The sequence below is a fragment of the Magallana gigas genome, chromosome 9, assembly GCF_963853765.1.
Source record: "Magallana gigas chromosome 9, xbMagGiga1.1, whole genome shotgun sequence".
Classification (NCBI taxonomy): domain Eukaryota; kingdom Metazoa; phylum Mollusca; class Bivalvia; order Ostreida; family Ostreidae; genus Magallana; species Magallana gigas.
The window spans coordinates 37,143,142-37,169,729 of NC_088861.1; the positions used below are offsets into that span (position 1 = coordinate 37,143,142).

At 30.9% G+C, this 26,588-nt stretch overlaps 1 long non-coding RNA gene across 1 annotated transcript in view; it reads left to right on the plus strand.

Moving 5' to 3' along the window:
* Positions 1 to 26,588, plus strand: part of LOC136271122 (uncharacterized) — a 75,098-nt gene that overhangs the window by 3,691 nt on the left and 44,819 nt on the right. The window contains exons 2-4 of the long non-coding RNA XR_010708954.1: positions 5,267 to 5,358; positions 17,303 to 17,479; positions 18,342 to 18,446. This is a non-coding gene — a long non-coding RNA (uncharacterized lncRNA). The remainder of the gene's footprint in view (positions 1 to 5,266; positions 5,359 to 17,302; positions 17,480 to 18,341; positions 18,447 to 26,588) is intronic.

Consider the following 26,588-nt stretch of genomic DNA (forward strand, 5'->3'; position numbering starts at 1 on the left):
ACCTCATACGATATGACGTCATAATTGACTTGAATAGTGTTGAAGGTATCTCATTCCTCACGTTTTGATTTAATTGCGCAGATGATCATGATATTTTAAATGAATATAATGGTATTTATCTAATCATAACAGAAAGATTATAATTTCATGATTACACAACATTTATACAAAATCCATCTAAATTCGAGAAACAAACAAGTTTTTGGCAAAACTTTTTTTTTGTGTGGGAGGTTTTTTGGACAAAAATAACAAAACAAGCAGTTTTAAGAATTTTCAATATACTTTTTTTTTATAATGTACTTATTCATTTTAAACATTTTTAACAATTGATAGGTTTATTACATACTCTAGAGTATGGTGGCATAGATCAGTCACCACATGTCAGATAATTATGTTAACTTCTCATATGATAATGTCGACTTGTCAGATATTTATGTCAACTTGTCAGATCTTTATGTTGACTTGTCAGAAAATAACCATAGTGACTATAGAGACTCAACATTTTGTTGTCAAGGCGTGTTAGTGCCACTAACTGCCATTTACTTGTCATCATAATACCATATAAGTCGACATAAATATCTGACAAGTTTACATAATCATCTGACAAGTCAACATAAAGATCTGACAAGTTAACATAATTATCTAACATAAAAAATAATATGGCCACTAGTTTTAAGAAAATTATCATTCATATTGTACGTCGACTTGTCAGAAAATGATGTTTTCTTGTCAGATGTTATTGTCTTGTCAAATAATTATGTCGACTCGTCAGATAATTATGTCGACTAGTCAAATCATTAAATCGACTTAAAAGATGATTATGTCGACTTGTCAGATCCTGATGTCGACTTGTCAGAAAATATGATTTCAAATGGATGGCACAAATTGGGCGTGGAAAGGTTAAATTGTTAAATTCTTAACCACGTGAATAAGTGACAAGTCGACTTTAAGAACTAACAAGTGAACATAATTATCTGACAAGTCGACATAATTATCTGACAAGTGGTGGCAGATCTATGACACCATACTATAGGTTCTGTTTGACATGTACAAAATTAAATCTTGAAAGATAGATACTGTTAAACGAGAAAATATGGCGCACTACAAATTTTAGCGCTTTTGGCGCAACTGCCTCTGAGCGCTAAAATAAATAGTGCGCCAACGATTTTCTATATGTGTTAAATTTCTTCAAGTTGCAAAACAATGATGTCAGTCCATTTTTAAGGCTATATAGAAGTGTTCATTCAAATATCAGATGCTCTCGGTTCTGTTTGTTTAAACAATTACACAGGTAAACGGTATGGGTTATCGGGTATAAGGGTATAAGTGCCTAAACATGGATTAATAAATTCAGTTTTAATTGCTTTTTAATATCTCTCATTAGCACCTTGAAAATTGGGCTTCTCCTCATGCCACTTCCATTTAGCACCTCGAGATGAAAATGTGATTAAGCATGGCGATCGTTTACACTGACAATACATGATCGATCATAATTTCTTTGATCTCTGATTAATGGATATAAAGATAACAAGACGATACCTATTTTTGTGTTTTTTAAATGAAAGATTACTATGAAAAAGATTCCCTCATGGTGATCGAAACTCATGGTAAATGTAGCATTCGATTTCACTTTTAGTTTCGGGACTCTTCTAGTGTTATCCAAGTCGACACGATAAATTCAAAGTCCGATAACTCAAATTTGTTTACCAACAAAAATTACATATCATCGCCATAAATGAAGTTTTCATATCTATCTACTGACGATTTACACAAAAGTAAGTGTATTGTTCTCAACGACAGTTTACCGTGCATGCCAGATAGAAATCTAAGTCGTTGTGTTCACGTGCTTGAGTGAACACAGAACTAAATTTTGGGTGTGATCGTTTATCAAACAACAACATTTTTTGTATTTTTTTTTAAGAAAAGATGTATGCGCTAAAATATAATTGCGCTAATGTACTGGCACTTTCGTTTGCGCTAAAATATGTATGCGCCGAATTTTCTCGTTTTACAGTAGACGTTACGCATAAAATGATGCAAGTGTTTAGAAAAATGTCTGAATTTTGAAGCCAAATTTTGCAAGAATTTTACCTTAAAAGCCATATATCTTAAATTCGATATCACTGACCCCCATATTTTATTTTATAAAATGATACTGAATTTATATGTTTGCAAACAGGATAAATCTTTACAAATTCTTGATATTCATTTTTTATTAAATTTCACATCAAATTGTAACTGTTGTAAAAAGTGACAAGGAATTCAGGTAGGCTAAAATTGCATTTAAGGTGCAAAAAGGTAAAAATAAATTGACTATTATTCAGAGGGATGAACACTGACCCACCATTGTCTTTGTACACTTTAAGTATGTTTTGTCTTCTGATTTCAATGATATACTTCTCATGAAATTCTTGAGACAAGAACATTGAGGAGTTGGATACCCTAAGGAAGGAGTCTTTTCTGGTTTTCTGACTTGTCAAACGTAGTTTTGATAAATTTTCCATTAAACTAAGATGAAAGGAAATTAAAATAGTACATTTTTCTTTCTTATTTACTATCATACAACTTGGCATAGAAATAGTAGCCAATGTTGAGAATCTAATAAGGACATTATTTTTGGTGAAGGAAAATATCACATGTTTCGCAATTTAAAATTGTTTGAAATTAATGAATCTGTTTAAGCATTTTTAAAACAATAATATTAATGTTGGATTTTTTTTTACATATTGAACTAATAATATGATACTTGAGTTTCAGAATTTATCTTTAATATAAGATTTACTTATCAAATTAAATTTTTATAACCTTTAACTGCGCCCTTTCTATTCATTGATTTGTGTGGAAAAAAATCCCTAAAATCAGTTTTCAGTTTCCCTCTCTTTTTAAGTAATTGATATAATAGCTTTTCTGTCAATTTATATCTTTGTTTAAAGTATTCATAATACGTAAAAATTAGAATTATTTTATTATTGGAAGCATAAAAAAATAATCAAAATATGTTCAAAATTTAAGAAAATTGGAGGAAATGCGAGCAATGTCAATTTCAGTTTTCAATTTAGTTGTATAAGCTGATAAACATTCTGATATTCTATCATTTCATTGAAGAATAGAATCTTCATATCTTAAACAGATATCTGCATAACAGCAACGAACTACATTTATTTTTATCATCCTATAAGTTGCAAAAAAAGGTACTGACATTGATCTAACCTTTATGCTATAACAAGGAGGTAAAATTGATTAAACTGATAGAATTATTTTGTTATATGATCTGTTTTTCTGTGTCAAAATTTAATGATTTTTTTTATTATAAAAAGTATGTTTGAGGACGAGAAGACCCCTTTCTTAACGATAAAAGGGATTTATATGAAACCAGTAATAAAACTGCATGTTTCCTTTAAATAGATGTTGTCGTTAATGGTCGTAAATGCATGACGTACAAAATCCATTTATATTAATAACCGGTAATCAAATAATGAACAGTTTAAAAGCTTCTTTTAAAGTAAAATACTAGTATTCATAAACTAATGGTTCGGTCAGAGACTCTTCCTGCTATGTTTAAGCAGCTGAATGAAGAAATTTTAATGCACGTGAAACCCAGCTTGGCGTAGGTAAAAGATCAATACAATTTTAGAATATTTTACATAAAATTACTAGATAATATAATTACGCATGTGAATAGTGCTTGGGAAACCTACGGATTTACCCCAATTTTGAATAGCAAAAATGTGCCTTATTTTGATGATTCTATAGAATGCTTGAACAATATCTTTAATAAATACAATATCTATTTCAGGAAAATGATATGAGAAAGGATTTAAAAAAAAACCATTTATGATATAATGTCATTAATCACATGCATCGATGCAATTTAAATAGATCATATGAAAAATTAGGATTCGCCCGCCACGTGAAAACAAAGTACATATGACGTCGCAAAAATGCATTAAATATGATGTTTAACATCGTTGTTAATAAATGTAATAGAGATTCTAAGAAATATACCCGGTCAATCATTTTTGCAAAGAATCAGATAATATTGTTTTTCGGAGTTTTTGTTCGTACGGATTAGGAATAAGTTTGTAATGGGTGTTTTTTTTTGTTTTTTTTTTGGGGGGGGGGGGTGTTTGTTTATTCGTTTATCAAAATTTTTCTTAAATCCTCACCCTTCACTTTCAAAAACGATGCTACAAGCCTGACTGCAGAAGCGATGGCAGTGTAAAGCACTTTGTTGGCATTGCTGGTAAAATATATATCCTGTAATAATATGTGATTATTTTTGCATGTTTACGAAGAGAATTGTAATTTACAAGGTTGTTAGAAGGAAAAGAGCAAACATTCATGCAGTGATGTATGCAAAAATAATTTACCACGAATTGATGTTCTACGTTGTTGAGCATTATCTAAAATATTTACGTTGGTATTACCACCCATGTTAACTTAATTACTCTTTCGTTTTAGTTGCTCTTGCAAGACAAACTATACATGTAAATCAAATTTGGTGGTTACGTATCGATCTATTAATACTCTAAAAAAACCTTTAAATATCGTTTTACTTCTATGATCCCATTACCATGGATACAGAGGCTTAGAAATGTACAGATTGAAGACATGTAAAAGTATAAATTGTGATTGACACTCTGATGCTCATATGAATCAGTTTTTATTTATTCCTATACATATTTTAAAATCCATGTCAATATTCCATTTCATGAAATAGGAGTTAAAGTACGTTTAGTAGAACAGGTTATCCTTTAATTAAAAATAATCAAATAATTGATATTTAAGTTAAAGAAGCTTTTTTGCAACACACTTTCAAAGGACAACCGACAATATTTGCATGTTATTAAGGAGATTGGACAACTTATCTAAAAAACTTAAGCATACGGTCTGAATACTAAAAAAACCCACAAAACTCCTGTTAAAAATAAGCTTTCAAATTTATGATTTTTTAATGTTTACAAAATTGGAATGATTTTAAATGTATCCAGTTTTGGACTTAGAATAGGGATCTGAATGTGAAAATGCGTAAACAATTTGTTTTAAAAAATCTTCTTTGTTCGAACAAAGGAGAAAAAGATATTGCACATGAAAATCAAAACACTGGGCAGGTTAGATGCATAATGTTTTAAGTTTAGTTGTAAAGCGTTTTTTTTCTAGAGGATTTCACGGATGGTCGTTTCTACTTAGGGAAATGTGTACCAGTAAACCGAAAGTAGCTTAAGTTTTTATATCAATCAAACTTCCTTTTGCGTTTGTGTTTTAGAAAAGAAGGCCGAAGAAGCATCTCGTAAATTTTCAGTTAAAAATTGCCTTCGAAAAAATATACTCATCACCATTTGTGACCAGAAAATAAAGGTACGTATTTCTTAATAAACTTCTAATTAAACAAAAATATGCACCTTAATTGAATGAATGTTACAAAATGTTGCAACACTGTTATCTTTCAGCATTGTGTGTTATTTTTAAAGTTCAATTTATTTATTTCAAAAGCAATATTTACGGAGTTAAAGATAAAACGAAATGGCGATTAGGACATTATAAAGTAAAACTTACTTTAAATTGTGTCATAATTTTGAGATGAGGAACAATTTGCGTAAATACTGCACGTATATTGTCACCTCGAATTTCAAAATCAAGTTAACATCGAATCAACAAATACGAAAAAAGATAAACTCAATATACATGTAAATGCCTAAAGGGTACATGTTTGTGACCTCAAAATTCGGGAAAAACTCAAATTATTGTTCAAAATCTTTACAAATCCAAATTAGGAAAAGCATGAGACTCAATCGTTTATATATTACTAGATTTTGACCCGTGCGTGCACGGGTTGGCATTACATATGATATCGGACATTTACGAAATAGATACATCGACACACGGCGTCACTATATTGTTAACATTTACATCACTGAGCTTTAAGCCTACAATAATGCTATTAATTTCACTACACTCTGCGTAGTTAGAGTAATCTAACTGTGTCTCGGGACAGGCCTTTACCACAGTTAAAATGCCTCCCATATACCCGTAATGAAGCATAACATTGCTGAATCGCTCCGAGACGATTGTGGAGAAAATTAATGAAGCTGCATGGAAAAAACAGTCAAATTATTCATAACAAACCACTTTAAGGCTGTAAATACCTTACATTAAAACAAATAATTCATATTAATAAGAAACTCAACACTTATTACTCGCTTCGAATTTACACGTTGACATTCGGAACTCTCGGGATATTTCATAATAAATGCACTTAGTTAGAGTTATCTCCCGGATTTCCTTTGACAGCCAGAATATATGACAAAACTCCATTAAATATTTACACGTACTTGAATATGAGTTCTTTACTGAGTTTATCCATGCAAATGTGATATTGGGGAAATATAAAACTAAAGAGCCTCTCATGATTTAGCGTGAATGTAATGCGCATGCGCAAAAGATTGTAAAATCCAAAAAAAGCCATATGATTTCCGGATTTTTTAAAGGAATTTTTGTTCATTATTAATTAGCGAAGCTTGATTGAGAAAAAATAAAAACAATTTGGTAACCTTGATGTATCAATGATGTTTAAAATATATAAAACAAAAGACAGTACTCTTCCGATTTCTCGGTATTAAAGCCCAAAAATTCGAGTCTATTATTTTAATATAGTAATATAGATAGTCACATGAAAACTTTCTTTTTTATCGTCAAAAAATATCTTCAATGATATGTTAGTTTGATGACAAATGATTAAGTTTCTTGATTAAAAGAGAAAAATTGGTACATTTGTGCAAAATTTTGATCAACTTCATTGGTTTAGTGTCATAACAAAAATGCATGTAAACATATAAGTTTAAGATAATATTTTAGATATGAAATATATATATATATATATATATATATATATATATATATATATATATATATATATATATATATATATATATATATATATATATATATTTATAACGCAAAACATTGAATAATAAATCTGCTCAAAAATTTTATTTGAATTATGTTAAAAGTTAATTTCGTATTGCAAATAGCTATAAGAAGAAAAAGACATTGGATTATTGATCATTCGATTTGAAAAAAGATTTTAAAAAATACAAAAAAATACATTATTTTTTCACCTCAAAATAAAGTTTATGTACATAACAAGACATTGAAATAATGATCGTTCCCATTTAAAATGAAAAAAAATAAATGAAAAAAATACATTATATTCAGTGATTATTCCCATATTTATAATTTGCCATCGGGAAAGTTGATGATTGTACTGATTTTATGCAAAGAGTCAAAACCTGTTTTCCTCAGTGGAACATTAAATGTATTGTCTTTGGAATCAAGAATACGAAAATGGACTGGAATCTGTTACTTACATAACATGTGAAAAGTTTGGAGTCTTTGTGATGAGGTCATAAAAACTTGATTCCTAAAACGATGCATGAGTGGGTTTCCTCAAAATTCAAAACGCTCTTTTCATCTTTGATAACCTTATTTTCGTACTATCCTTCTTTTTTAAACTGTGAGCAATATCACATTGATACACTGCCTATTGCACAGTAAAACAAATAAGATCCATGATTAAAACACAATTTTATTGAAAGTATATTGATATAATTAAAATGGCCTGCATAATTCTAGTAAACATTTTTTATTATTATATCATTGTTTTAGTTACTCGTATGCATAGTACGTACTGGTATACACCCTACACCAAGATTTACTACCAATTTGAAGTGGTATAAAATTGTATATACATGTATGTATTTTTAAAACGGTAGTATATACATTATTTTTGCATATCTTATACCAAAATTGTCAGATCAAGGTAAGTGCCCGGTGATAAACTAGTCTTTTATTTAGAAGAATAGATGTATGTACCACCATTAAAAAGAACAATTATTTTGTTATCAATATAATTAGAAAAAAAATATTTGCATTCATGTCAAAAAGTGATTCATAAAAATGTTCATAAAAAGGTGTAGAGCTTAAAGCACGTAGCTTTATAAAAGAATGCAGAAAATGAGAATACTGGGTTAGATCACGTTTGTTAAAATCACAAATAGGTGATATTTGAACGATTTATATTTCGTATAAATTTCGTTTCGGTTGGTATAAGCTGGTGATATTGCAAAGATGCTTTCAATACGGGTCTTATAATATTACTATACACCTCGACCATCTTTTTAATTTGACTTTGTAGTAAAATATAAAAAACTACATCCATTAAGGAATACGACATCGTACATAATTTTTCTGACTGACAATTTTGTATCAAGGTATATGAATTTACGAAAAATCTTCAAAGAGAAAAAACATATATTTTTTTTATCTAAAGAAAAAAATACAGTACATGTATATTATACTTCACTGCAGATATTTGTCGACTATGACAACATATATTGAAGAATTTTTGTTCTTTGAATTAAGATTTAGGAATTAGTTTTGTGACGTTTGTTTGTTTTCGTTTGTTTGTCTTGTTTTTGTTGCTTGTCGAGATTTCTTATACGCCTCGACCACTTGAATAACGATGTTATGTGTCTGAAACCAGTCATGACTGGTGTCCTGCAATAATATGTGTTAATTATTTGTGCATGTTTACCAAGAGAATTGTTATCTTCAAGGGTAGATAGAAGAAAAGACATGCAGTGATGTATGCAACACTAATTGTTCACGAAGTGATGTTCTACGTTGCTGCGCATTATATAAAGTATTCACGTTTGTATTATCATCCATGTGACTCTGATTTCGTTTAAGTTACCCTTGCAAGACAATGTATACATTCATGTAAATCAAATATTTGGAAGCCACGTATTAACTTCGATTTTCTTGAAACTCTGAAGGGTCTCTTTAAATATCGTTTTACTTGAATGCCCCTATTACCATTGATATAGAGACTTAAAAATGTAGAGAAAACGTTTAAAGGGGCATGGTCATGATTTTGGTGAAAATTATATTTTCGATTTTAATGCTTACAATGCTTCAGTAAGGCATTTTTCGGCAACTAGAATTTTAGTGTCATTTGTTAAGTTAGAAGCAAGTTACAGAGCTTAAATTTCTTCGCTATGTAAACAAAGCTTTTGTGTACATTTTAAATGTTGAAGTGAAAATTCCAGTTTTAGACTTCAAATGCATGCGTTAATCGCTAGGAACTGTTTATTTATGCTTAAAATGAATAAGAAGATAGACAAATCACCTTGAAAAAGATTTTTACTGGTATATTGAACCTATGTAAACAAAAACAGGTCACGGGCCTTGTTTACATAACGAAGAATTGTGAGCTCAGTATCTTTATGGAACGCCAAATTAACATATATTCAAATATTTGTACCTATCTTCAAATAATTGTACCTATCTTCAAATCATTTGAAGATAGGTACAATTGAATTAAAGATAGGTACAGGTACAATTGAATTGAAGATAGGTGTAAATAATTATACCTAGGTACAAATGAATTATACCTAGGTACAAATGAATTATACCTATCTTCAATTCAATTAAAGATAGGTTCAATTGAATTATACCTATCTCTAATTCATTTGAAGATAGGTAAAATTCATTTAAAGATAGGTACAATTGATTTGAAGATAGGTTCAATTCAAACATATCTAAAAAGGATTTGAAGATAAGTACAATTCAATTATACCTAGGTTTAATTCGTTTTGTGTATTGTTGAAAATAATGAACGCTCCCTTGAAGAGATTTCAACATGGAGGGAAACAAGGGAAGCACCAACAACGAAGATAAAAGAAGAATTAAATAAATAAATAAATATATATATATATATATATATATATATATATATATATATATATATATGGGTGTGTGTGTGGGCAATATATTTGCAAAAGGCATCATTTACTTATTTAAATATACATGTATATCAATAAGTAAGCCAAAAACATGCATACCCGAATACCCCAAAAGTGACGGAGTTAGGTAGTGACGTAGTTAGGGTCACTATATACCTAAATAAAAAACTGGCTTTATTTTTTTCTATAATTTTATCAGAGAATGTATATTTCAGTTGATAATCACTCTATTTATTAAAGCGGTAACAATTATTATGAGTTTTTGTTTGTTTTAAGGCTCAATCTTTCGAAAAGTTGACGAAATCATATTGCCTATTTTATCATCCCGATCCCGATTTTATTTCGCGCCAGTTGTGACGTACTATACAGGGAGTATTCATTATTGCCAATATTTTAGTAATTGAAGATAGGTTCAATTCAATTGTACCTATCTTTAATTCAATTGTACCTATCTTCAATTCATTGCATTTGTACCTATCTTCAATTCAATTGTACCTATCTTCAAATGAATTAAAGATAGGTATAATTGAATTGTACTTATCTCTAATTCAATATGAGGATAGGTACAATTGAATTGAAGATAGGTACAATTGAATTGAAGATAGGTACAATTGAATTGAAGATAGGTACAATTATTTGAAGATAGGTACAAATATTTGAATATATGATAATTTGGCGTTCCATATATCTTGCATAAAACTCATCGACTGGCACCCAAATTGCATTTGATCATTAGAAATACATGTACATTCCTTAACGAGGCCGGGTCTAATTTTTTCTGCCCTAGATTTTTGAATGAAAATTTTTACAAGAATTTCTAATGATATAATTATAAATTTAAGATAAAAAAATAAGACTTTTACCACACCGTTTGTTAAGGGGTCATCTCAAAGTTTGTTAATTTTTAACATAGGACCCTATGGGATTTTGCTTGAAATGTACCAAATTTGCATATTTTTTAAACTTCTGCCCTAGGGATTTCTTTTTCTGTTCTATATATTTAAGTTAATTATTGCTAAAAGGCATCAAATCGTCAAATAAATTTTTTTTTTACCTCCTGGTTTGTTCCAGGGGTCTTATCAAAGTTATTTTTTGTACACCCAATTTCCCAGTTTGTCAGATAATGGCTATTTTTTATTTGACAAAGACGGAAATGGTGATCTTTGCTGTATTATTAAAACATTAAGACATATTTAAGTAATAAATAAATATATAACATCACATATTTAGGGCAATTAATATAAAATACATGGTTAATGTCTTGAAATAAATGAATTAAGCGTAATTTAGGCGGGTAAAGAAAACATGACAGAGGGTTAGGCTTGCTGAAACCTCTTCACGTTTTCGACCCGAGCCCAAATATAGCTTATACTTCGAGACATTTATGTTTATTCCACAATATAATATCAATTTTACACATCAAACGAGCTATTTTTAACAAATTTCGCTAAATATCTGCAGTTGAAACTATCACGCCATGGCGTCAACAAAGCAAAAAGATGACGTCACAATACAAATGAAACGCTCCGCGAAAGCGTGCGTACTCGTTCTGTACTCGGCCTCGTTAAGCATTGTAAATAATAAAAACAGAAAAATAAAATTTGACCAAAATCGTGACCATGCCCCTTTAATAGCTATTATGATCCACACACTGGTGCCCACATGAATCATTAAAGAAAACAGTTTGTTATTGCATCAAATTAGATATCTGTTAAAGTGTATTTATGGATGAATAGTACAATTTATTCTTTAATTAAAAATAGCATATTAATTAATGTATAAGTGATGTGTCCAAAAAGCTCTTTGCAACACACTTTCGTGGAACAACCAACAGTGCTTGCATGTTTTTGTGGAGATGGGGAAATAGTTATAGAATCAGTAAAACTTAATAACAGATTTATCAAGCTAATTGTATCCTTATTTCTAAGAAAGTTGCTTGACCCCAAAATCCCTGATAAACAGATGGTTCTGAAATCCTCGTAATAACTATCTACTAAAATTATAATTTTGCTTTGTCTTCAAAAGATTTGAAAGATTATAAATGTATCATTTTATGGATTGAATGTAGGAATCTGAAGGTGAAAATGTCTTTTATGAATAATTAAAAAATATTTTGGTTTCCATGAAAACATCTTTCAAGCGAGTATCACAACACCGGGTATATAAGATGCAAAATTCTTTATAGCCAGTTTTATAGCTTGTTTTTAGAGAGGAATTAACGGATGGTTAAATGTAAGGAATTTTGTACCAGTAAACCGAAAATGACTCTGGGTTTTAAATTCACTAACCCTCCAATTGTCTTCAATATACGTCTAATATGCTAACAACCATTTGTCAATTTCTGACTAAGAAATCAAACGTGCTTATTCTTTAAATGACATCAAATGAAAAACAAGAGGCAAATATACCTTTACGGTCACCTGAATACCATAGTCCATCCAAAAAACTTGTCGAAGAATCTCAAATATGCATTTAATTAAGATTTCATCTGGAGTTAAAAAACCCACCTTTCTGTCTGAAAAATTTCAATAAAGGACCATGGAACCTATAATTTTAGTGAAAAACTTATAAAGATCATAATAGAGTGCATTACCTGATATCGAAGAGGTACAAACAGATAGATGAAAATAACTTATCATGTTTGTTAATTTTCAAGATCGGTTTTATGTGTATTTCAGATAACCATAAACAAGGTGGCTAGTAGACATGTTTTATTAAAACAATCTCCCATCCACTATCCCCAAGGGCAGACAAATTCTCCCTGTGGGCATTTAAACAAAAACAAAAAATAAATAAAAGAGAACAGCAATATAACATGAAAGGTTATACTATCTTAACACATTTGTTCCAACATCCGAATTTTCATCCTAAATTAACTACTACAACACCATCTGGAATTTATACCATATTCATTTTACATGTACTGTTTATCAGTGATTTAAGTTATTCAATTAATATTTTACTATTTATGAGTCTATTCATTTATATAAGGACTTAAACAAGAGGCCCATGGGGCCGCATCGCTCACCTGAGCAACAATGGCTTTATATGGGTGATCAAAGGATAATGTGCCATATGGCCCCTCGGTAGAAAAAAAAAAGAATACCTTAAAGTATCCAAATTTTTCACTTAATTTCCTACACTTATTCTTTGACATTGTACCTTTATGAAATACTATTTTACCAAAAACAAGATCCTTTCAAGGTATAAAACTAATATTTTTAGTAGGGGTACACTGTTAAGGTTACATCACCCATGCGAATGTGTTCGAAATGTTTTCTTTATCGTTGCTAAGTACGTAATAAATCCAGTAGTGCTCGAATGAAAATTTACGAGACTTGTTCAGTTCCATTGAATTTTCGAGCGGAAGTTAAAGTGTTCGGATACTATTTTCAAAATACGTAAGTACTGGTCGTTTTTCATATCATATCCTACTTTGATTTATGTTAAAACGAGAAAAGCTTTTAAGATGTATGTCTTATTTCATCATCTAGCAGTTATTTATATTAAACGATAATATTAAGAACAGAGTTATCGTTCGTGTTTAACCATGTGTAGTGTGGTTGAAAATATAATCAGTGGGTTGCTTATTAAAATCATAGCCATGTTTGATGCCTGTGGTGTGCAATACCATGTTTTAAAAAAAATAACGGGTGTCTGTTTTGCATAAAAACTCAGTATTTCGAGCCATTTTGAAAGAACATTCTGCATAAAATAGTATAGTCTGTTTCACTATTGATGTCATTACTAGGTCAGGCGCGGATCGAAAATTAATCCCCAGGAAGGATCACTTTTAAGCGTGTTAGTTGGTGCAACAGCAGACAAAAACTAATATTTTTATAGTCGCATTTATTCCTAGAACATATTTTATTCACCAATTAATGAAGATAAAGTTTACAATCAATAAACCTCTAGATTTTATATTTGATTAGAAGAACCTAGATACTGTGAAATAGACTATATACACGAGGTACGATTTTTACAGCGATACTGAAAGGGTCAAATAAAACCACGTGGTTTAAAATTTGAATGACAAAAACTTTCGCAGAGGTGTATATGTGGCATGTTTAGAGTAAAATTATTGACATGAGCTTTAGTAAAAATATACATCATGCTTCTTATAATTAGACGTTTCACAAACTCTAGGTCCGTAAAACATGTTCTTTCTTTAGTTATTTGTCTTTAAACTTTGCTACACGTCTGATGGATATTAATGTGATCGGCCATTTGTAACACCACTGCGCATGAGTGCGGGAAAACCTAGTATTGAAAACACGATGGAAGTTTGTTTACAAATTAGAATCACGTTTTGTTTTTGTCTTAAATTAGATAATTATATATCAGATGATACCCGAAGCATTATTATTCCGTTATTCACTAATGTAGAACGATTTAATTGATAATTATGTGTAGCAAAGATGAAATAATATTTTAGCATCAACGACACGTTAAAATGAGTGAATATCCCCTCTCCCCGAGGGATGCATGTACTGAAATTGTTTCTTTATTAAAAAATTCTCTAAACAAAAATTCACTTGTGGTTCATATCTTGTAAAGTAAAGACATGTAACACATGGGGCACGTACGAACCTCACTAGCAAACCCCTACAACTTCATAATAAAAACTTAAGCTTAATTCGGCTTTTAAAATTCCTATTCCATCAATCTACATGGTCTCCGATGAACATCTTCCCTTTGTTCTTATCCTTGCCAGTCTTTCTCTTTTTTCTTTCTAGGTCCAATCTGTCTATCTTAACGGTATTACAGGTATACCTATCTTTCTCGTCGTCGCCATTGTTGTTGTGATAGACTGAGCGTGGTATCATGTGGCCGATTTAAGGCTGAGTTTATTCAAATGCTCTATTTATCGTCGACACGAAAAATATCTATGAAAATTATTTTTTAATTTCTATATCTTTTAACCCGATTGATTGATTATTGTGAAGATATATCTTTATATAACATATTTAGATAAATAAATCAATCAAATATTTCTTAGCATGAAAAAATACGACACATATTCCTTTAACTTCTAATTCCCTTTATTTTAGTTCTTCCTTCTCACTTTATAAAGCGATCAGATTATATATGAGAGCATGCATATAGGTACATTTTCGTCCTCAACTACTAGCTAGCTAGTTATTGTATTTTATTTTAAAATTCCTATATGTGGAAGAAGAAAAATGTACCTCAATGTGCTTAAATTAAAAACATTCAAAAGTTTAATTGGTCTTCCGTATTATAAACGATTTTTGTGTGACGTTTTATAACCTTACTCACTCACGAATGAAAAATGTTATATGTTAAAGAGCTATTATAATCAATGCATATGCGTCGGAACCGGGGGTGCCCCCACCGCACACACCCTTTTTGCAAAGTTCGACAGAGCCATACTAAAAATATTTTTTCTTCTTTTCAAGATTTCTGATAAGGTCTAGCCCCCTCTCAATTAGCCCCCGACTGCAATGTATTGACAGGCATATCATTTTATTTTACTATCCTATTACGTAGTATTTTTTTTTACATAATAAAATATTGTTTAAAAAAAAATCTTGTACAGGTATTTAGTGTTTAGCGAGACATTTCTAGTGATCAGTGTCAATCATAGAATTATAAGCAAGATACAGAGCTCACAATTCTGCTTCAGGTGTGAGTCAACTTTTTGTTCACAAGAGTTTATTACATTCAACTTAAGATTTTTAAACTTGGTATTTCCTATTCAGCATTTAAAATGTAAATGAACAAAAGCGTGGCCTCAGTTCTGTAAGCAAAGCTCTGTATTATTCTTATGATTCGAAACTTGACACTCAAATATGGTTAGTACAGATAAAATTGTTAACAATTAAACAGAAGAAACATGCACTGAAACAATTAAAGAGCACCATTTATTATTTTTCATAATATATATACCTATATATTTCAAGCATCGGAAACAATCTCCGTTTAGACTGAAAATGCCGAGCATCTTAACAAAACACGTTGTATTCATCAACCATTACGTAGATATCGTACCGACTTACCTATAGAATGTATAGTATTTCTAATATAATAATTATGTTGTAAGTGCATCAGATTTTGCTCATTTTGCGGAGGTAAACAATCCGCTGTCTGATTTACCGAAGTCTATATTTATTCGATGCGTAAAAATTCCAAAATACATGCTACAGTTTCACTCAAGTTAAAGAAGAATAACGAAAATGAAACGAAAATCAAAAAAATCTTAAACCACTGTCACAAGTATAAATGTCAACGCATTAAAAGATTTAACCTCAATTTACCTCGCAGCTATGTAAAGGCTGCCCGATTAATTTCACAGCGATATGTAGAAAGTCACTTGTCTGTGCTTCATAAGATATGACGTCATAGTTAACTTTGACGTCAAGATCTGCATTCCTTTTGATCGTTCTAAGGGAATGTATAAGCACGTTACCGTTCCTCAAAGAAAAACTCACTTCCGTTTTGACGTTACGTCATTTAATTTTTTTTTTAAAGTCATTTTGTCCGGGCCTTTCTCAAAAATGTTTTAAGAGGACACTGTCAGTTAACATAAAAGAATACCCGGTTTGCTGTCACATTGACATCTTTTCACTTGTTTATATGTAAATTTAAGAACATTTGTTGCTCAGATAAAAAGATGCTACGTGCTGACGAACAACACTAATGATAAACTAGAGCAAAGCTCGTTTCAAAGCAACGAGTTGGTCTTTCGTTAATGTCGAGAATAAAGCTAGATGATTCTGTTTAAAGCAGAGTTCTTAAATCAATAAAAAGGTTAACTTGCACCAAAAGTTTTTTTTTAAAAATCAAATAATTCTTGGTACAACTTAACAAAATCCAAATAATTTTGAGTACGAATTAACAAAAACCTTAACAATTTCAAGAACGACTTAACAAAAAATCCAAATTTGTAAAAGTAACACGTAACAAAAATCGAATAATTTTTGGTACGAGTTAATTTCACTTTGAACCTAAATCTATTTTTAAACCTAGAACGTGGAATTAAAATTTCCAGAAAAATCATTTTTTAAACACTGATATCTTTTAAATGCATCGTTTAATTTTAAAACGGGTTTCAGTGATAGGTTAGCTAATTTAGCTCTACAAATAACGTATACGCTTTTAATTTGATCAACAAATTTAATTTTTCGAACATAGGTAAAATGAAATTTTTAAAAACCATAGAAATTGCAAGCCAGTATCTTAAAAAATACATGTGTATTTTAATATCAGCCAAAATCATTAGAAAGAAATTTTTCTTGGCCTGTTTTTTTAACCATAAAATATACAAGTTGAATAGAATTTCAGTTGATTAAAAAAAATATATCCCTGCGTATTTTTTGTACATCTTGTGATAGTTTTAAAAAAAATTATGTGAGGATTTAAATTTTTTTCTATATATTCAGAGTTCAAATTGTGTTATGTTTTTATTGATGATTTTAATTTAACAAAACTATATGTAAAACATGTAGTACATGCATTTTCTCTTTTTTATTTTCTAGACATGGCTTCTGTCAATATTTGTCCAAAAACTGAAACAGATGTTCTTATTGCATCGAGAAGACTAGGATGTAACAATCATACAAATGATAGAGATCCATATATGTGTATTCCCAATAAGGAAAAAACATCCTTGGTTGAATTCTGTTATAATTCAGTTATGGGAATTCATGAAAAAGGTCAATGATTATGCTTGATTATTTAAAATGAGTTTAAATTTACATGTACAATCAAACTTTAATAAAACTATTATGGCAAAAAAAATTACACATAAACTCTCTTTCTTACAGGAATCCCCTTTTAAACACTTTATTGGTAGCATTTTGACCGTGTAGCAAGTCTTCATCTTTTGTTTTTATTAAACAAAGCAACGCAACATTGAACCATATGCATATACTATTACGTCACAGAATATATACAATTTGACAAATAACTATTTACACATTGATTAATACCAATTTTGAAGGCTTAATTAATATATATGTAACTAGTTTTTAGTAAAAAAAAAATATTTTTACTGTTTCTCTTAAAAAAAATAAAAATAAAAAAGGACTACAGCTTTTATCGGTCTTTTAATCGTGAAAAAAAACCCCACAATTAATTTATCAATCTGAATATATTTTGAAGTGTCGAACCGCCTTAATTTTTAGAGGTATTTAAAACAAAGTTAAGCAAGATCAACGTGGAAAGGCTTGTAAATAAGTAAATCTTTTTCAATAATTTGTGAATGATTTTTAAAATAATTATTTCTTTCTTATACTTTCAAAAAAGGTACATCGTTGAATACGCATACATGTTTACATTATTGTATCATATGATTATTATGCAATTCGAACAAATACATGTACATATTACAGTATTATTTATATTTTGTAAGACAAACCAAATTTCATGCATAAGTAATTAGTATATGAATTGTTATTTATTAGTAGTACATTGTATAAAAAAGATATGTGACTGAGACGTGTACATGTATACTTAAAATTAAATAACATTGAGATTTAATTAAATAACAATGATTATATTATTCATTATTCACAGGTAATTGTCTTGAAGCTAGTGTAGGAATGGTTACTGAATACAGCTGCAAGAATTTTTCATATGGATGCCCTGACAAATCTTTTTTTAAAGATGAGTTATATAAATGTAAGTAACAATAATTATGCAATACGCAGGGTGAAAAGGAAGCATATGAGCAATTTAGCGTCTATTTTGACTGTCATATTCAAAACTGTGAGATTAATAACTGTTTTGAATCAGATCAAAAACTTATTATTATCCTTTGAAATAGATGTAATTGCAATAAAATTGGGTAGTACATTACTGCCATCTCAGTGTATTATCATGTTAAAGCTATAAATAGATTACGTATATTCCTTACTAATAACGTCATAAAATGAGATAGAACAACAGTACCCTGTGCTTTCCACAAAACAATGAATATATCAAGTGAAGGTAAAACATCTCAGTTTTATCAAAACCACTGCTAAAATCCTATATTCTTTTTAATTAAACAGTCATTTATCCGGGTCTCTAAAAACCTTCCAGTCGGCATGGAAAACGGTATGCTGCGTCAAAACAATACATGGCACAGTATTCTAGCAGCACTTATCAATTTGAACATTGATTAAACTATCGATACATGTATAAATTGAAGTTTAATGATATACGGGGTAGTTTGTACAAGTCGGATTTGTATATCATAAACAACGATAAAGGAAAGCCTGGCCGAAAAATAAAAGAAATTTACATACGTTTTATCGAATAATTGATAAAGCTAACATCTCTCAATGTAGATGTATTCTTTTGTTCTATTCTCTATAAATCGAACTAAAGTATTTTATAAGAGTTTTTTTTGTTACTTATATTTTAAATCTGTTTGTTTTTGGTCTACGTTCGTTAGTTAAATATTTGAATAGGTACACTGATTTGCCAAAACGTATTGCAACAAACATGGCTGACGTCATCACAACTTTGCTTGCTTCAAATTTTATTTTTATTACTGACGCTAAATGAGGCATATTCGGAGCATGCATAGTATCGGGGGGGGGGGGGGGGGGGGGGTAATTATATGGGGAATGATTTATATAAGGAACCGTTTCTGATTCCCATAAGCAGACGATATTCGGTGCAGAAACTAATGTAAAGAATATGTCGAAGGAAAAGCGAGAACTGTCAACAGATTTAAAGGAGCGGGTCGTGTTATCAAATTAAAAAGGATTTAACAACAACAAAGTAAGTGAATTATTGGGTATATTGGCTAAAATACACTATTACTCTCATTCGTCTTACTAGAGAGAATTTAAGGCTGAGACTGCCGGTTTCTCCTTGGGGTCAAACATTAATTAATAAAAAAGAGTTCATGTAAACTGACATAGAATATCAGTATTTTGTATACTTTGTATGTAAAAAGTACTGCCATATAAAATCCGATTTGAATTTTTTCATTTTGTAAATAAATGAAATATACTTATTTAGAGAGTACTAAAAAATAATACAAATTACAGTAAAGCCGTTGCATAGCAACGAGTGGGTCCTCCGTTAATAGCGAAAATAAAGTCGGAAGTTTCTGTAATTGCTAGTGCTCTCGAGCGGTACCAATGGTTTTTGAAAATGTTCACCTTGAAATTGAAATTACAGTAGATACATAATGATTAAGGAACAGTCAATGACCTATGCCATTGCCGATGTGAATCCCACTCTAGAGGTGAGACCCAACTTCAGCACAATTCCAATACACCACTGTGCATTCCTTTTGTTATGGTACCTCACTACACCCAGGCTTATACTGTTTAAGATACTACGTCACAAGATGGCGATTTAAATATTTTATTAAACTGTTTTTATCGCTCAATTTGCTTGTATATCATCGTAGCTCAATGGTTAAAGTATTGGACTTCTGAACCCGAGATCATGAGTTCGAATCCGCCTGGAGCTTTTGTTAATGTTAACTGAATCAAATTTTTGAAAATGTAATTTTCCATCCAAAATTGCATATTTTTTACCCATTAGACTTAAATACTTCTTATCCGTTATGATATATATTATTATCAAGTAATTTTCTGCTGATTTGAGAAAATATTTCGCGGTGTAGTGAGCCACCTTAACTAAGTTAATCGATTCAGAAACTTAAACCAATGTTATAGAAATCTGCTTCCGTGTTTTATGATGACTACAGCACTAGCTCACCAATCTTTTTAAAAGATAAGTTTGTAAGGAAAATCAATAAAAAGTGGGGAAAAAACTTGAAAGCCCCTTGGCACGACTAAACAAAAAAAAAACGGAATGATTTTACGAACGAATTAACAAAAACCTCAAAAATTTTCAACACGACTTAGTAAAGACTTATTGAAAAATGAATTTGGAGCCCCCTGACCCCAAATTTAAGGGGCCAGCCTCTTTTTTGACATCAAATAATATATCTCGTAAGTAAAAACAACATTTGCTCTACGTGTCTTAGCAAACATTATTACACAAACATGTGCAGTTTAACACATATCTATGTTGTATATACCTTTAAACATTTGAAATGCATGATAAATAATTATATGTCGTGAATATCATTACGCGCTCGCTATGACCAGTTTTTTTTTACTTTCAATATCTGGTCATGACCATATTTTCACATGTTTGAGGTTGGCAAGTATGGTAGGGATGCCTGTCACTCTCCGATAATGTTTGGCAATGCAGGCACTCAGCATGGTTTTTAAAAGGTATAGCATATTAATCCGAAATCTTGACAAGCAAATAAAAGAATAAATTCTCAAATCTTCAAAATCGTAGTCCGCGGTGGTTGTAGAGATTGTGAGGCAGCTCTAACTTCTATTATTTAATAGAAAAGAAAAAGGGACGGGGAGGAGGGGCAGAGCACCCTCTAAATCAAAAATCCTTATCGCCACTTTAGTGCGATACGAAGAGAGAATCTCTGATTTACAATAATTTCTATTATATCACATACTTTTAAACCTTTTAAAGACACATCTATTCACTTATTGACTAATTTGTTGTATGTTTATTTTCATTGATCATAACATATGTCCATTTGTATGAAGAAATGATTTCCAAGAAAAGATATTACATAATTTGTACAGTTTTAAGTTAGAGAATTTTTTTTAAATATTAACAAAGAAAAATGTATGGAATCATACCTATAAATAAGGAAATTGAGTGAAAGCCACAAAATCGAACCAATCATTTTATAAGAGTTTTTAGATTACTTAAGAAATTATTATTTGTTCTGTTCTGGACTAATTTAGAGTTTCTAAAAATTCACAATCCCCACTTTTTACACGCTAGATGTAATAGTAAAATATTATGCTGGGTTTTAGGTCACCTAAGTTACATAACAACATCATACTACACAGATTCAATATTTTTTTTTTACATGTACCAATGTTCATATAACAATAAATAAAATTTCTTGAAAACCACATATCTATATTACTTTATTGTAACTTTTTTTAAAAGTGCCTATAATTTCAGGAGGCAACTGTGTCGCTAGTCTGAGAGTCATTCAAAGAAATAAGAAAAATTGCAGTACTCTGATGATTTCTATGGCGATCGACTTAAATGCATAACGTATTACATAACTTCTAAACATGAGAACAAATTATTATTATTCAAGATATTTGACTTAAAACTTTAAACTTATATTTAACAATTGGCCACTGCAGTATAAGCTCCCTTCCAAGTGTATTTCAATTACATAACAATTGATGATCTCATTGAACTGCAGCCATAAATTACTTATGGCTATCTGTGTCCAGGCCTGTGTGCACTAAATTGACTCGAGATTTTCGGTCGCACAGGGCGATTAAATAAAACAGACTGGCCAAATAAACAAACAGATTGCAAAGTAAAACACATTCAGAGGAACTTTTAGATGTAAGGAGTCATCAAAAATTGATTTTCGACACATTTTAATTTTTATTAATTTTCTGTTCGCCAACTTTGAAGAAGAAAAAATCAGCTCGAGCTCCGGAGGTGGGGGAGGGACAGAACGGCAAAGAGTTTGTTTTTCCAATGAAACAAACGACCACACAGAATTAAGAGCTACAAAAATGATCAAGTGTCAGCTAGAATCATAACAAAACTTGTTTAAAAATTCATGTGAATATTCCATAAAGCTGCTTGGTCCGGTTTTATACCAAATTTTATGCACGCTCATAAACGATGGTTATGCTAAGTATATGTATAATAATAGGCATTGCAGTAGTTTACCCAGTCAATTAAGCCAAATTTCAATGAAGAAAAATACGTACAAAATTTGCGAACAAAACAAACGCGGGTACCGCGTTATTTCGCCTCATGTTAAAGTTCACTCCTGACGACGAGACGGGTGTGGTTTTATTATGACTTTGCCATCGCTTTGAATAAAGGTCAAAATGATCAGACAAATAACAAATAAACATGTGAACGTTTTGTTCGCTAATATTTCTTAAGTTTGCTTTCTTTACAATCGATGCATAGCATGCGGGTTGAATGACCCCAATCATTCGGGGGACGAAACTAAACGGTTTCTTTTCTAAACATTTCCGTGATACATTTTGGTTTGTTTTTTCGTTTGCCCAAAAAGAAATTATTTTTATTTACTTTGACTATTTCTAACTTTGAAAGGAGACTGATTCTTCTGGTGTAAAATAGGAGAAAGTCCATAACTTTCTAAGATAAATGGTTTGTATGGGAAAATTTTTGATACTGTAATAATAAATAAATTGGACCAAACAGCTTTAAAATAATCACTGGATCCCTCAACTCCGCGCGATTCTTGTATCGTGCCAGCATGTATCACATGCATGTAATATTGTGACACGAAACTTTGATTTGATTTTTAAACTGCCTTGAACGCTTGGAGAAGTATAAATCTTAATATGTAAACCCTGATAAATTCTGTAGAAGTCTTAAGAAAACCTCTTTTACTTTTTACACTATTTTTTATTGGTTGAATCTTAATTCGAGTAACTACGGTATATTAACAGGTTGGGCACAATTACCCTATTGAGGAATGTTTACGCTAAACGGGAACTATTCCCCGTTTCAGTAATAAAACAACTCCCTCCCACAAATGCGGGATTTTCTAGATGTTTGCCACATAAATAAAAAATCCCACTTAAGTAAAAATAAGCGCATGAGAAATGCAATGTGGTGCAAAAGTACTTTATACAACTGACCTTCGTGGCCTAAAACATTAGTCCTCCACAGCTGCAAACGAATATAGAACTTGTGTATATCGTGAGTATTCTTGCATTGGTCGTACATTTTCCATTGATAGTTTGCTATTACTGACTAAAATCCCCCAAATCTCAGAGTTTTGTGTTCAATAAGTTAACAAAACAGTACCATGCAAGAAAAATTTAAAGTGAATGCAGAAATTGTTGTTTATTTTGGATTAATTATTTTGATCTCGAGAAGACCGTGAAAACTACGGAAGCTTTTACCAGCAATGCTTTTAACACATATCGTAAACTACAATTTAAAAGAAAATGATATAAAACAATTTTTATTTAGAAGAAACTTCAATCCAAAACCAAATAATGATTAAAAGAAATTATTGTTCCATATTTTAATAAAAAATGAAAAAAAAATATTGAACGAATAATTCTATGTAACTGTAGATGTGTACAAAATAAACACATTATTATCCATAGAGGCTACCGCAAGAAATTTGTTGAGTAGATTTTGTTTGTTACTCGATTTTACTGAAACGCAGCTGTGATTGTTAAAATTTGAAGCATATACATAGTAAGTAGGTCCTTGTTGATAATGAAATGTAAAAATACTGTGTCCAACCTGATTTTGCTTAAGTTAAAAACATGTAAATTTTAGACATGCCGGGTAAAATCGCGGCGTTGTATTACATTTAATCTTTTTTATGTTCTAATTCACCCATTCAAACGAACACAAAGTATTTATAAACCAAAACTGAAAACACCAATACATAGGAACAGCTCGCCTGCGCGAGTGCAACTGACTTTTTTATTACATCATACATGTATTCATGTACAATCAGCTTTCCGTTTTCCTTCACTCAACATTCTACAATATAAAAAACATATTATCAACATCGATGTCACAAAAATAACAAATTGACTGGGTGGGTGGGTAGGGGTCTGTTGCACGATAGGCAGCGAATTCCAGAATAACTTCTACTACTTTAAGCACGTGCCCAGGTAACTTTCGATACCCCTGAGTAACTTAATTTACGACCAATCAGAGATGGGATATAAATATAACAACATTCAAACACGTGTTACTTATATCATTTATAAATATATTTATGTTCAACCGTTCAAACGAACATGAAATATTGATAAACTAAAACTCAAAACACCAATATATAGGAACAGCTCGCCTGCGCGAGTGCAACATACCTAGAGTATAAAGAAAGAACAAAAAAGGTGTACAATCCCTATTAAATACCAAGATTCTTTACAGACATCTAAACATGTACATTTTCTGCGACATAACCGTTTTTTGCAGAGTCCGATTTCCAGCGACCATGTTTTTTGAAAATTCTATCACAAACACCCTTGTTAGCAGCTGCGGTATCACCTCCAGCTCGCAAACTATGTAACCAAAATTTTGATTTTTCTAAACTGATTTCTTGGAGAGCTTTCTTAAAAATATCTCTAGCTGTTGAATAATTTTTTTTTTCACCTCTTAAAACATGATTTCTTTTTTTTTTTTTTTTGATATAATTGATGGGCCGAAATAAGTACTCGAGACAATTCCGAAATATTTGCGATCTGGAGATATCTTGTAAGCATTCTGACTGGACAGGCAACTTTATCAGTACGTGCTATAATAACTGAATTTCCCTCTCTAAAACAATCTGTCTTACTTCTTTTTTTTTTTTTTTTTATAAAAAGAGACATGATCTTCATTAAAAATAATACCTGATGTTCTCATATTAAGCATTTTCTGAAATCCTTCAGAAACCAGCAAAACTTATCAATTGAAACACATTCAACAAATACGAATGTCTGGTAATTTACATGATTGGTTTTCATAAACTACACACAATTTTCTTATTATGTCAAGAGTAATAGGTAGCTTTTTATTACACGTTTTCTGTCCAATGATTCTGCTACATCCCTTTCTAACTGATTTTACAAGATCAGATGAATAGGGATCTGGCATCCCCGCCAATTTATGAGCCCAGCTGATGGCATAAAATGCCATGTCGACTGACCCCTAAGCTTTCCCTAGGTTTCTTATATGAATCAAGTACAAAGTACTTGAAAATCTGAAGCTGGGGCAAATGGTACATTTTGTGAGATACACAACTTACGGAAGTTATTGTAGGCATATTCTTATTTCTTCCTGGTATTTGGAGTCTTAGCGCTCACAAATATGTCTGGTAGCTAAAATTTAGCCAAAGGGAGAAGACTCAAATGTGGTCAAGATGAAGTCCATATACCGGTCTTGAAGATATCTGAAAAACTAAAAAAAAAACGTTTAATGGCCGTGCTTGTACAGTTAAAAGCCTTGTCACTCTCCGTGCTTAACACATAAGCCTTTTATACATGACCTTGTCCTTTCCTATAGACCTTGACAAAATATGCATATGCATAACCGTGCCGGCAACTAAGCCATGTCAAAATCAATATATTTATAACCGTGCCTTTTTCAAGGCCTTGTTAATTATAATTACATGACCGCGCCTTATACAAAGGCCTTGTCATAAGCAATAAACATGACCATGACTTCTACATAGCCCTGTCAAAATCAATATACAGTGGAGCCTCAGATATCCGGACGCCAGATAACCGGACGCTTCACTTACCGGTCGATTTTTATTGGGAACGGAATTTTTACACAATAATTTGTCTCGTTTATCCGGAATTCCGCGTTCCGGATCCGGACGGTCAAATTTTACCACATAATACAGTTTTCCTTTAAATTTTACCTCATTTAACCGGACGGTCACATTTAAGTGTTCGGGGGCACAACAGTTTTTTATGCGCAAGTGCAAATTGGTGTAAAAACATCTGACACTGGTTGTTGGTTTTAAACAATGCCTTCGTCCGGTAATCGGGGTCACCTGTGTCATGCTTTGTACTCGCCCGAGGATATTACGATAACCATGGATGCGACATGTTTAATTGTCGCCATTTAACTTATGAACTGTTATTGTTTGATTAAAATGTCATGAAAATTGTTTAATTTGTGTTTAAAAAAGTCATTTATTGATTGAATTAAAATTCTATTAATCGTAGTATGATTAGATCGTTCGTACGCCTATTCATTTTAAAACGTAATTGAAATGAAATATTTGATAATTTGAGT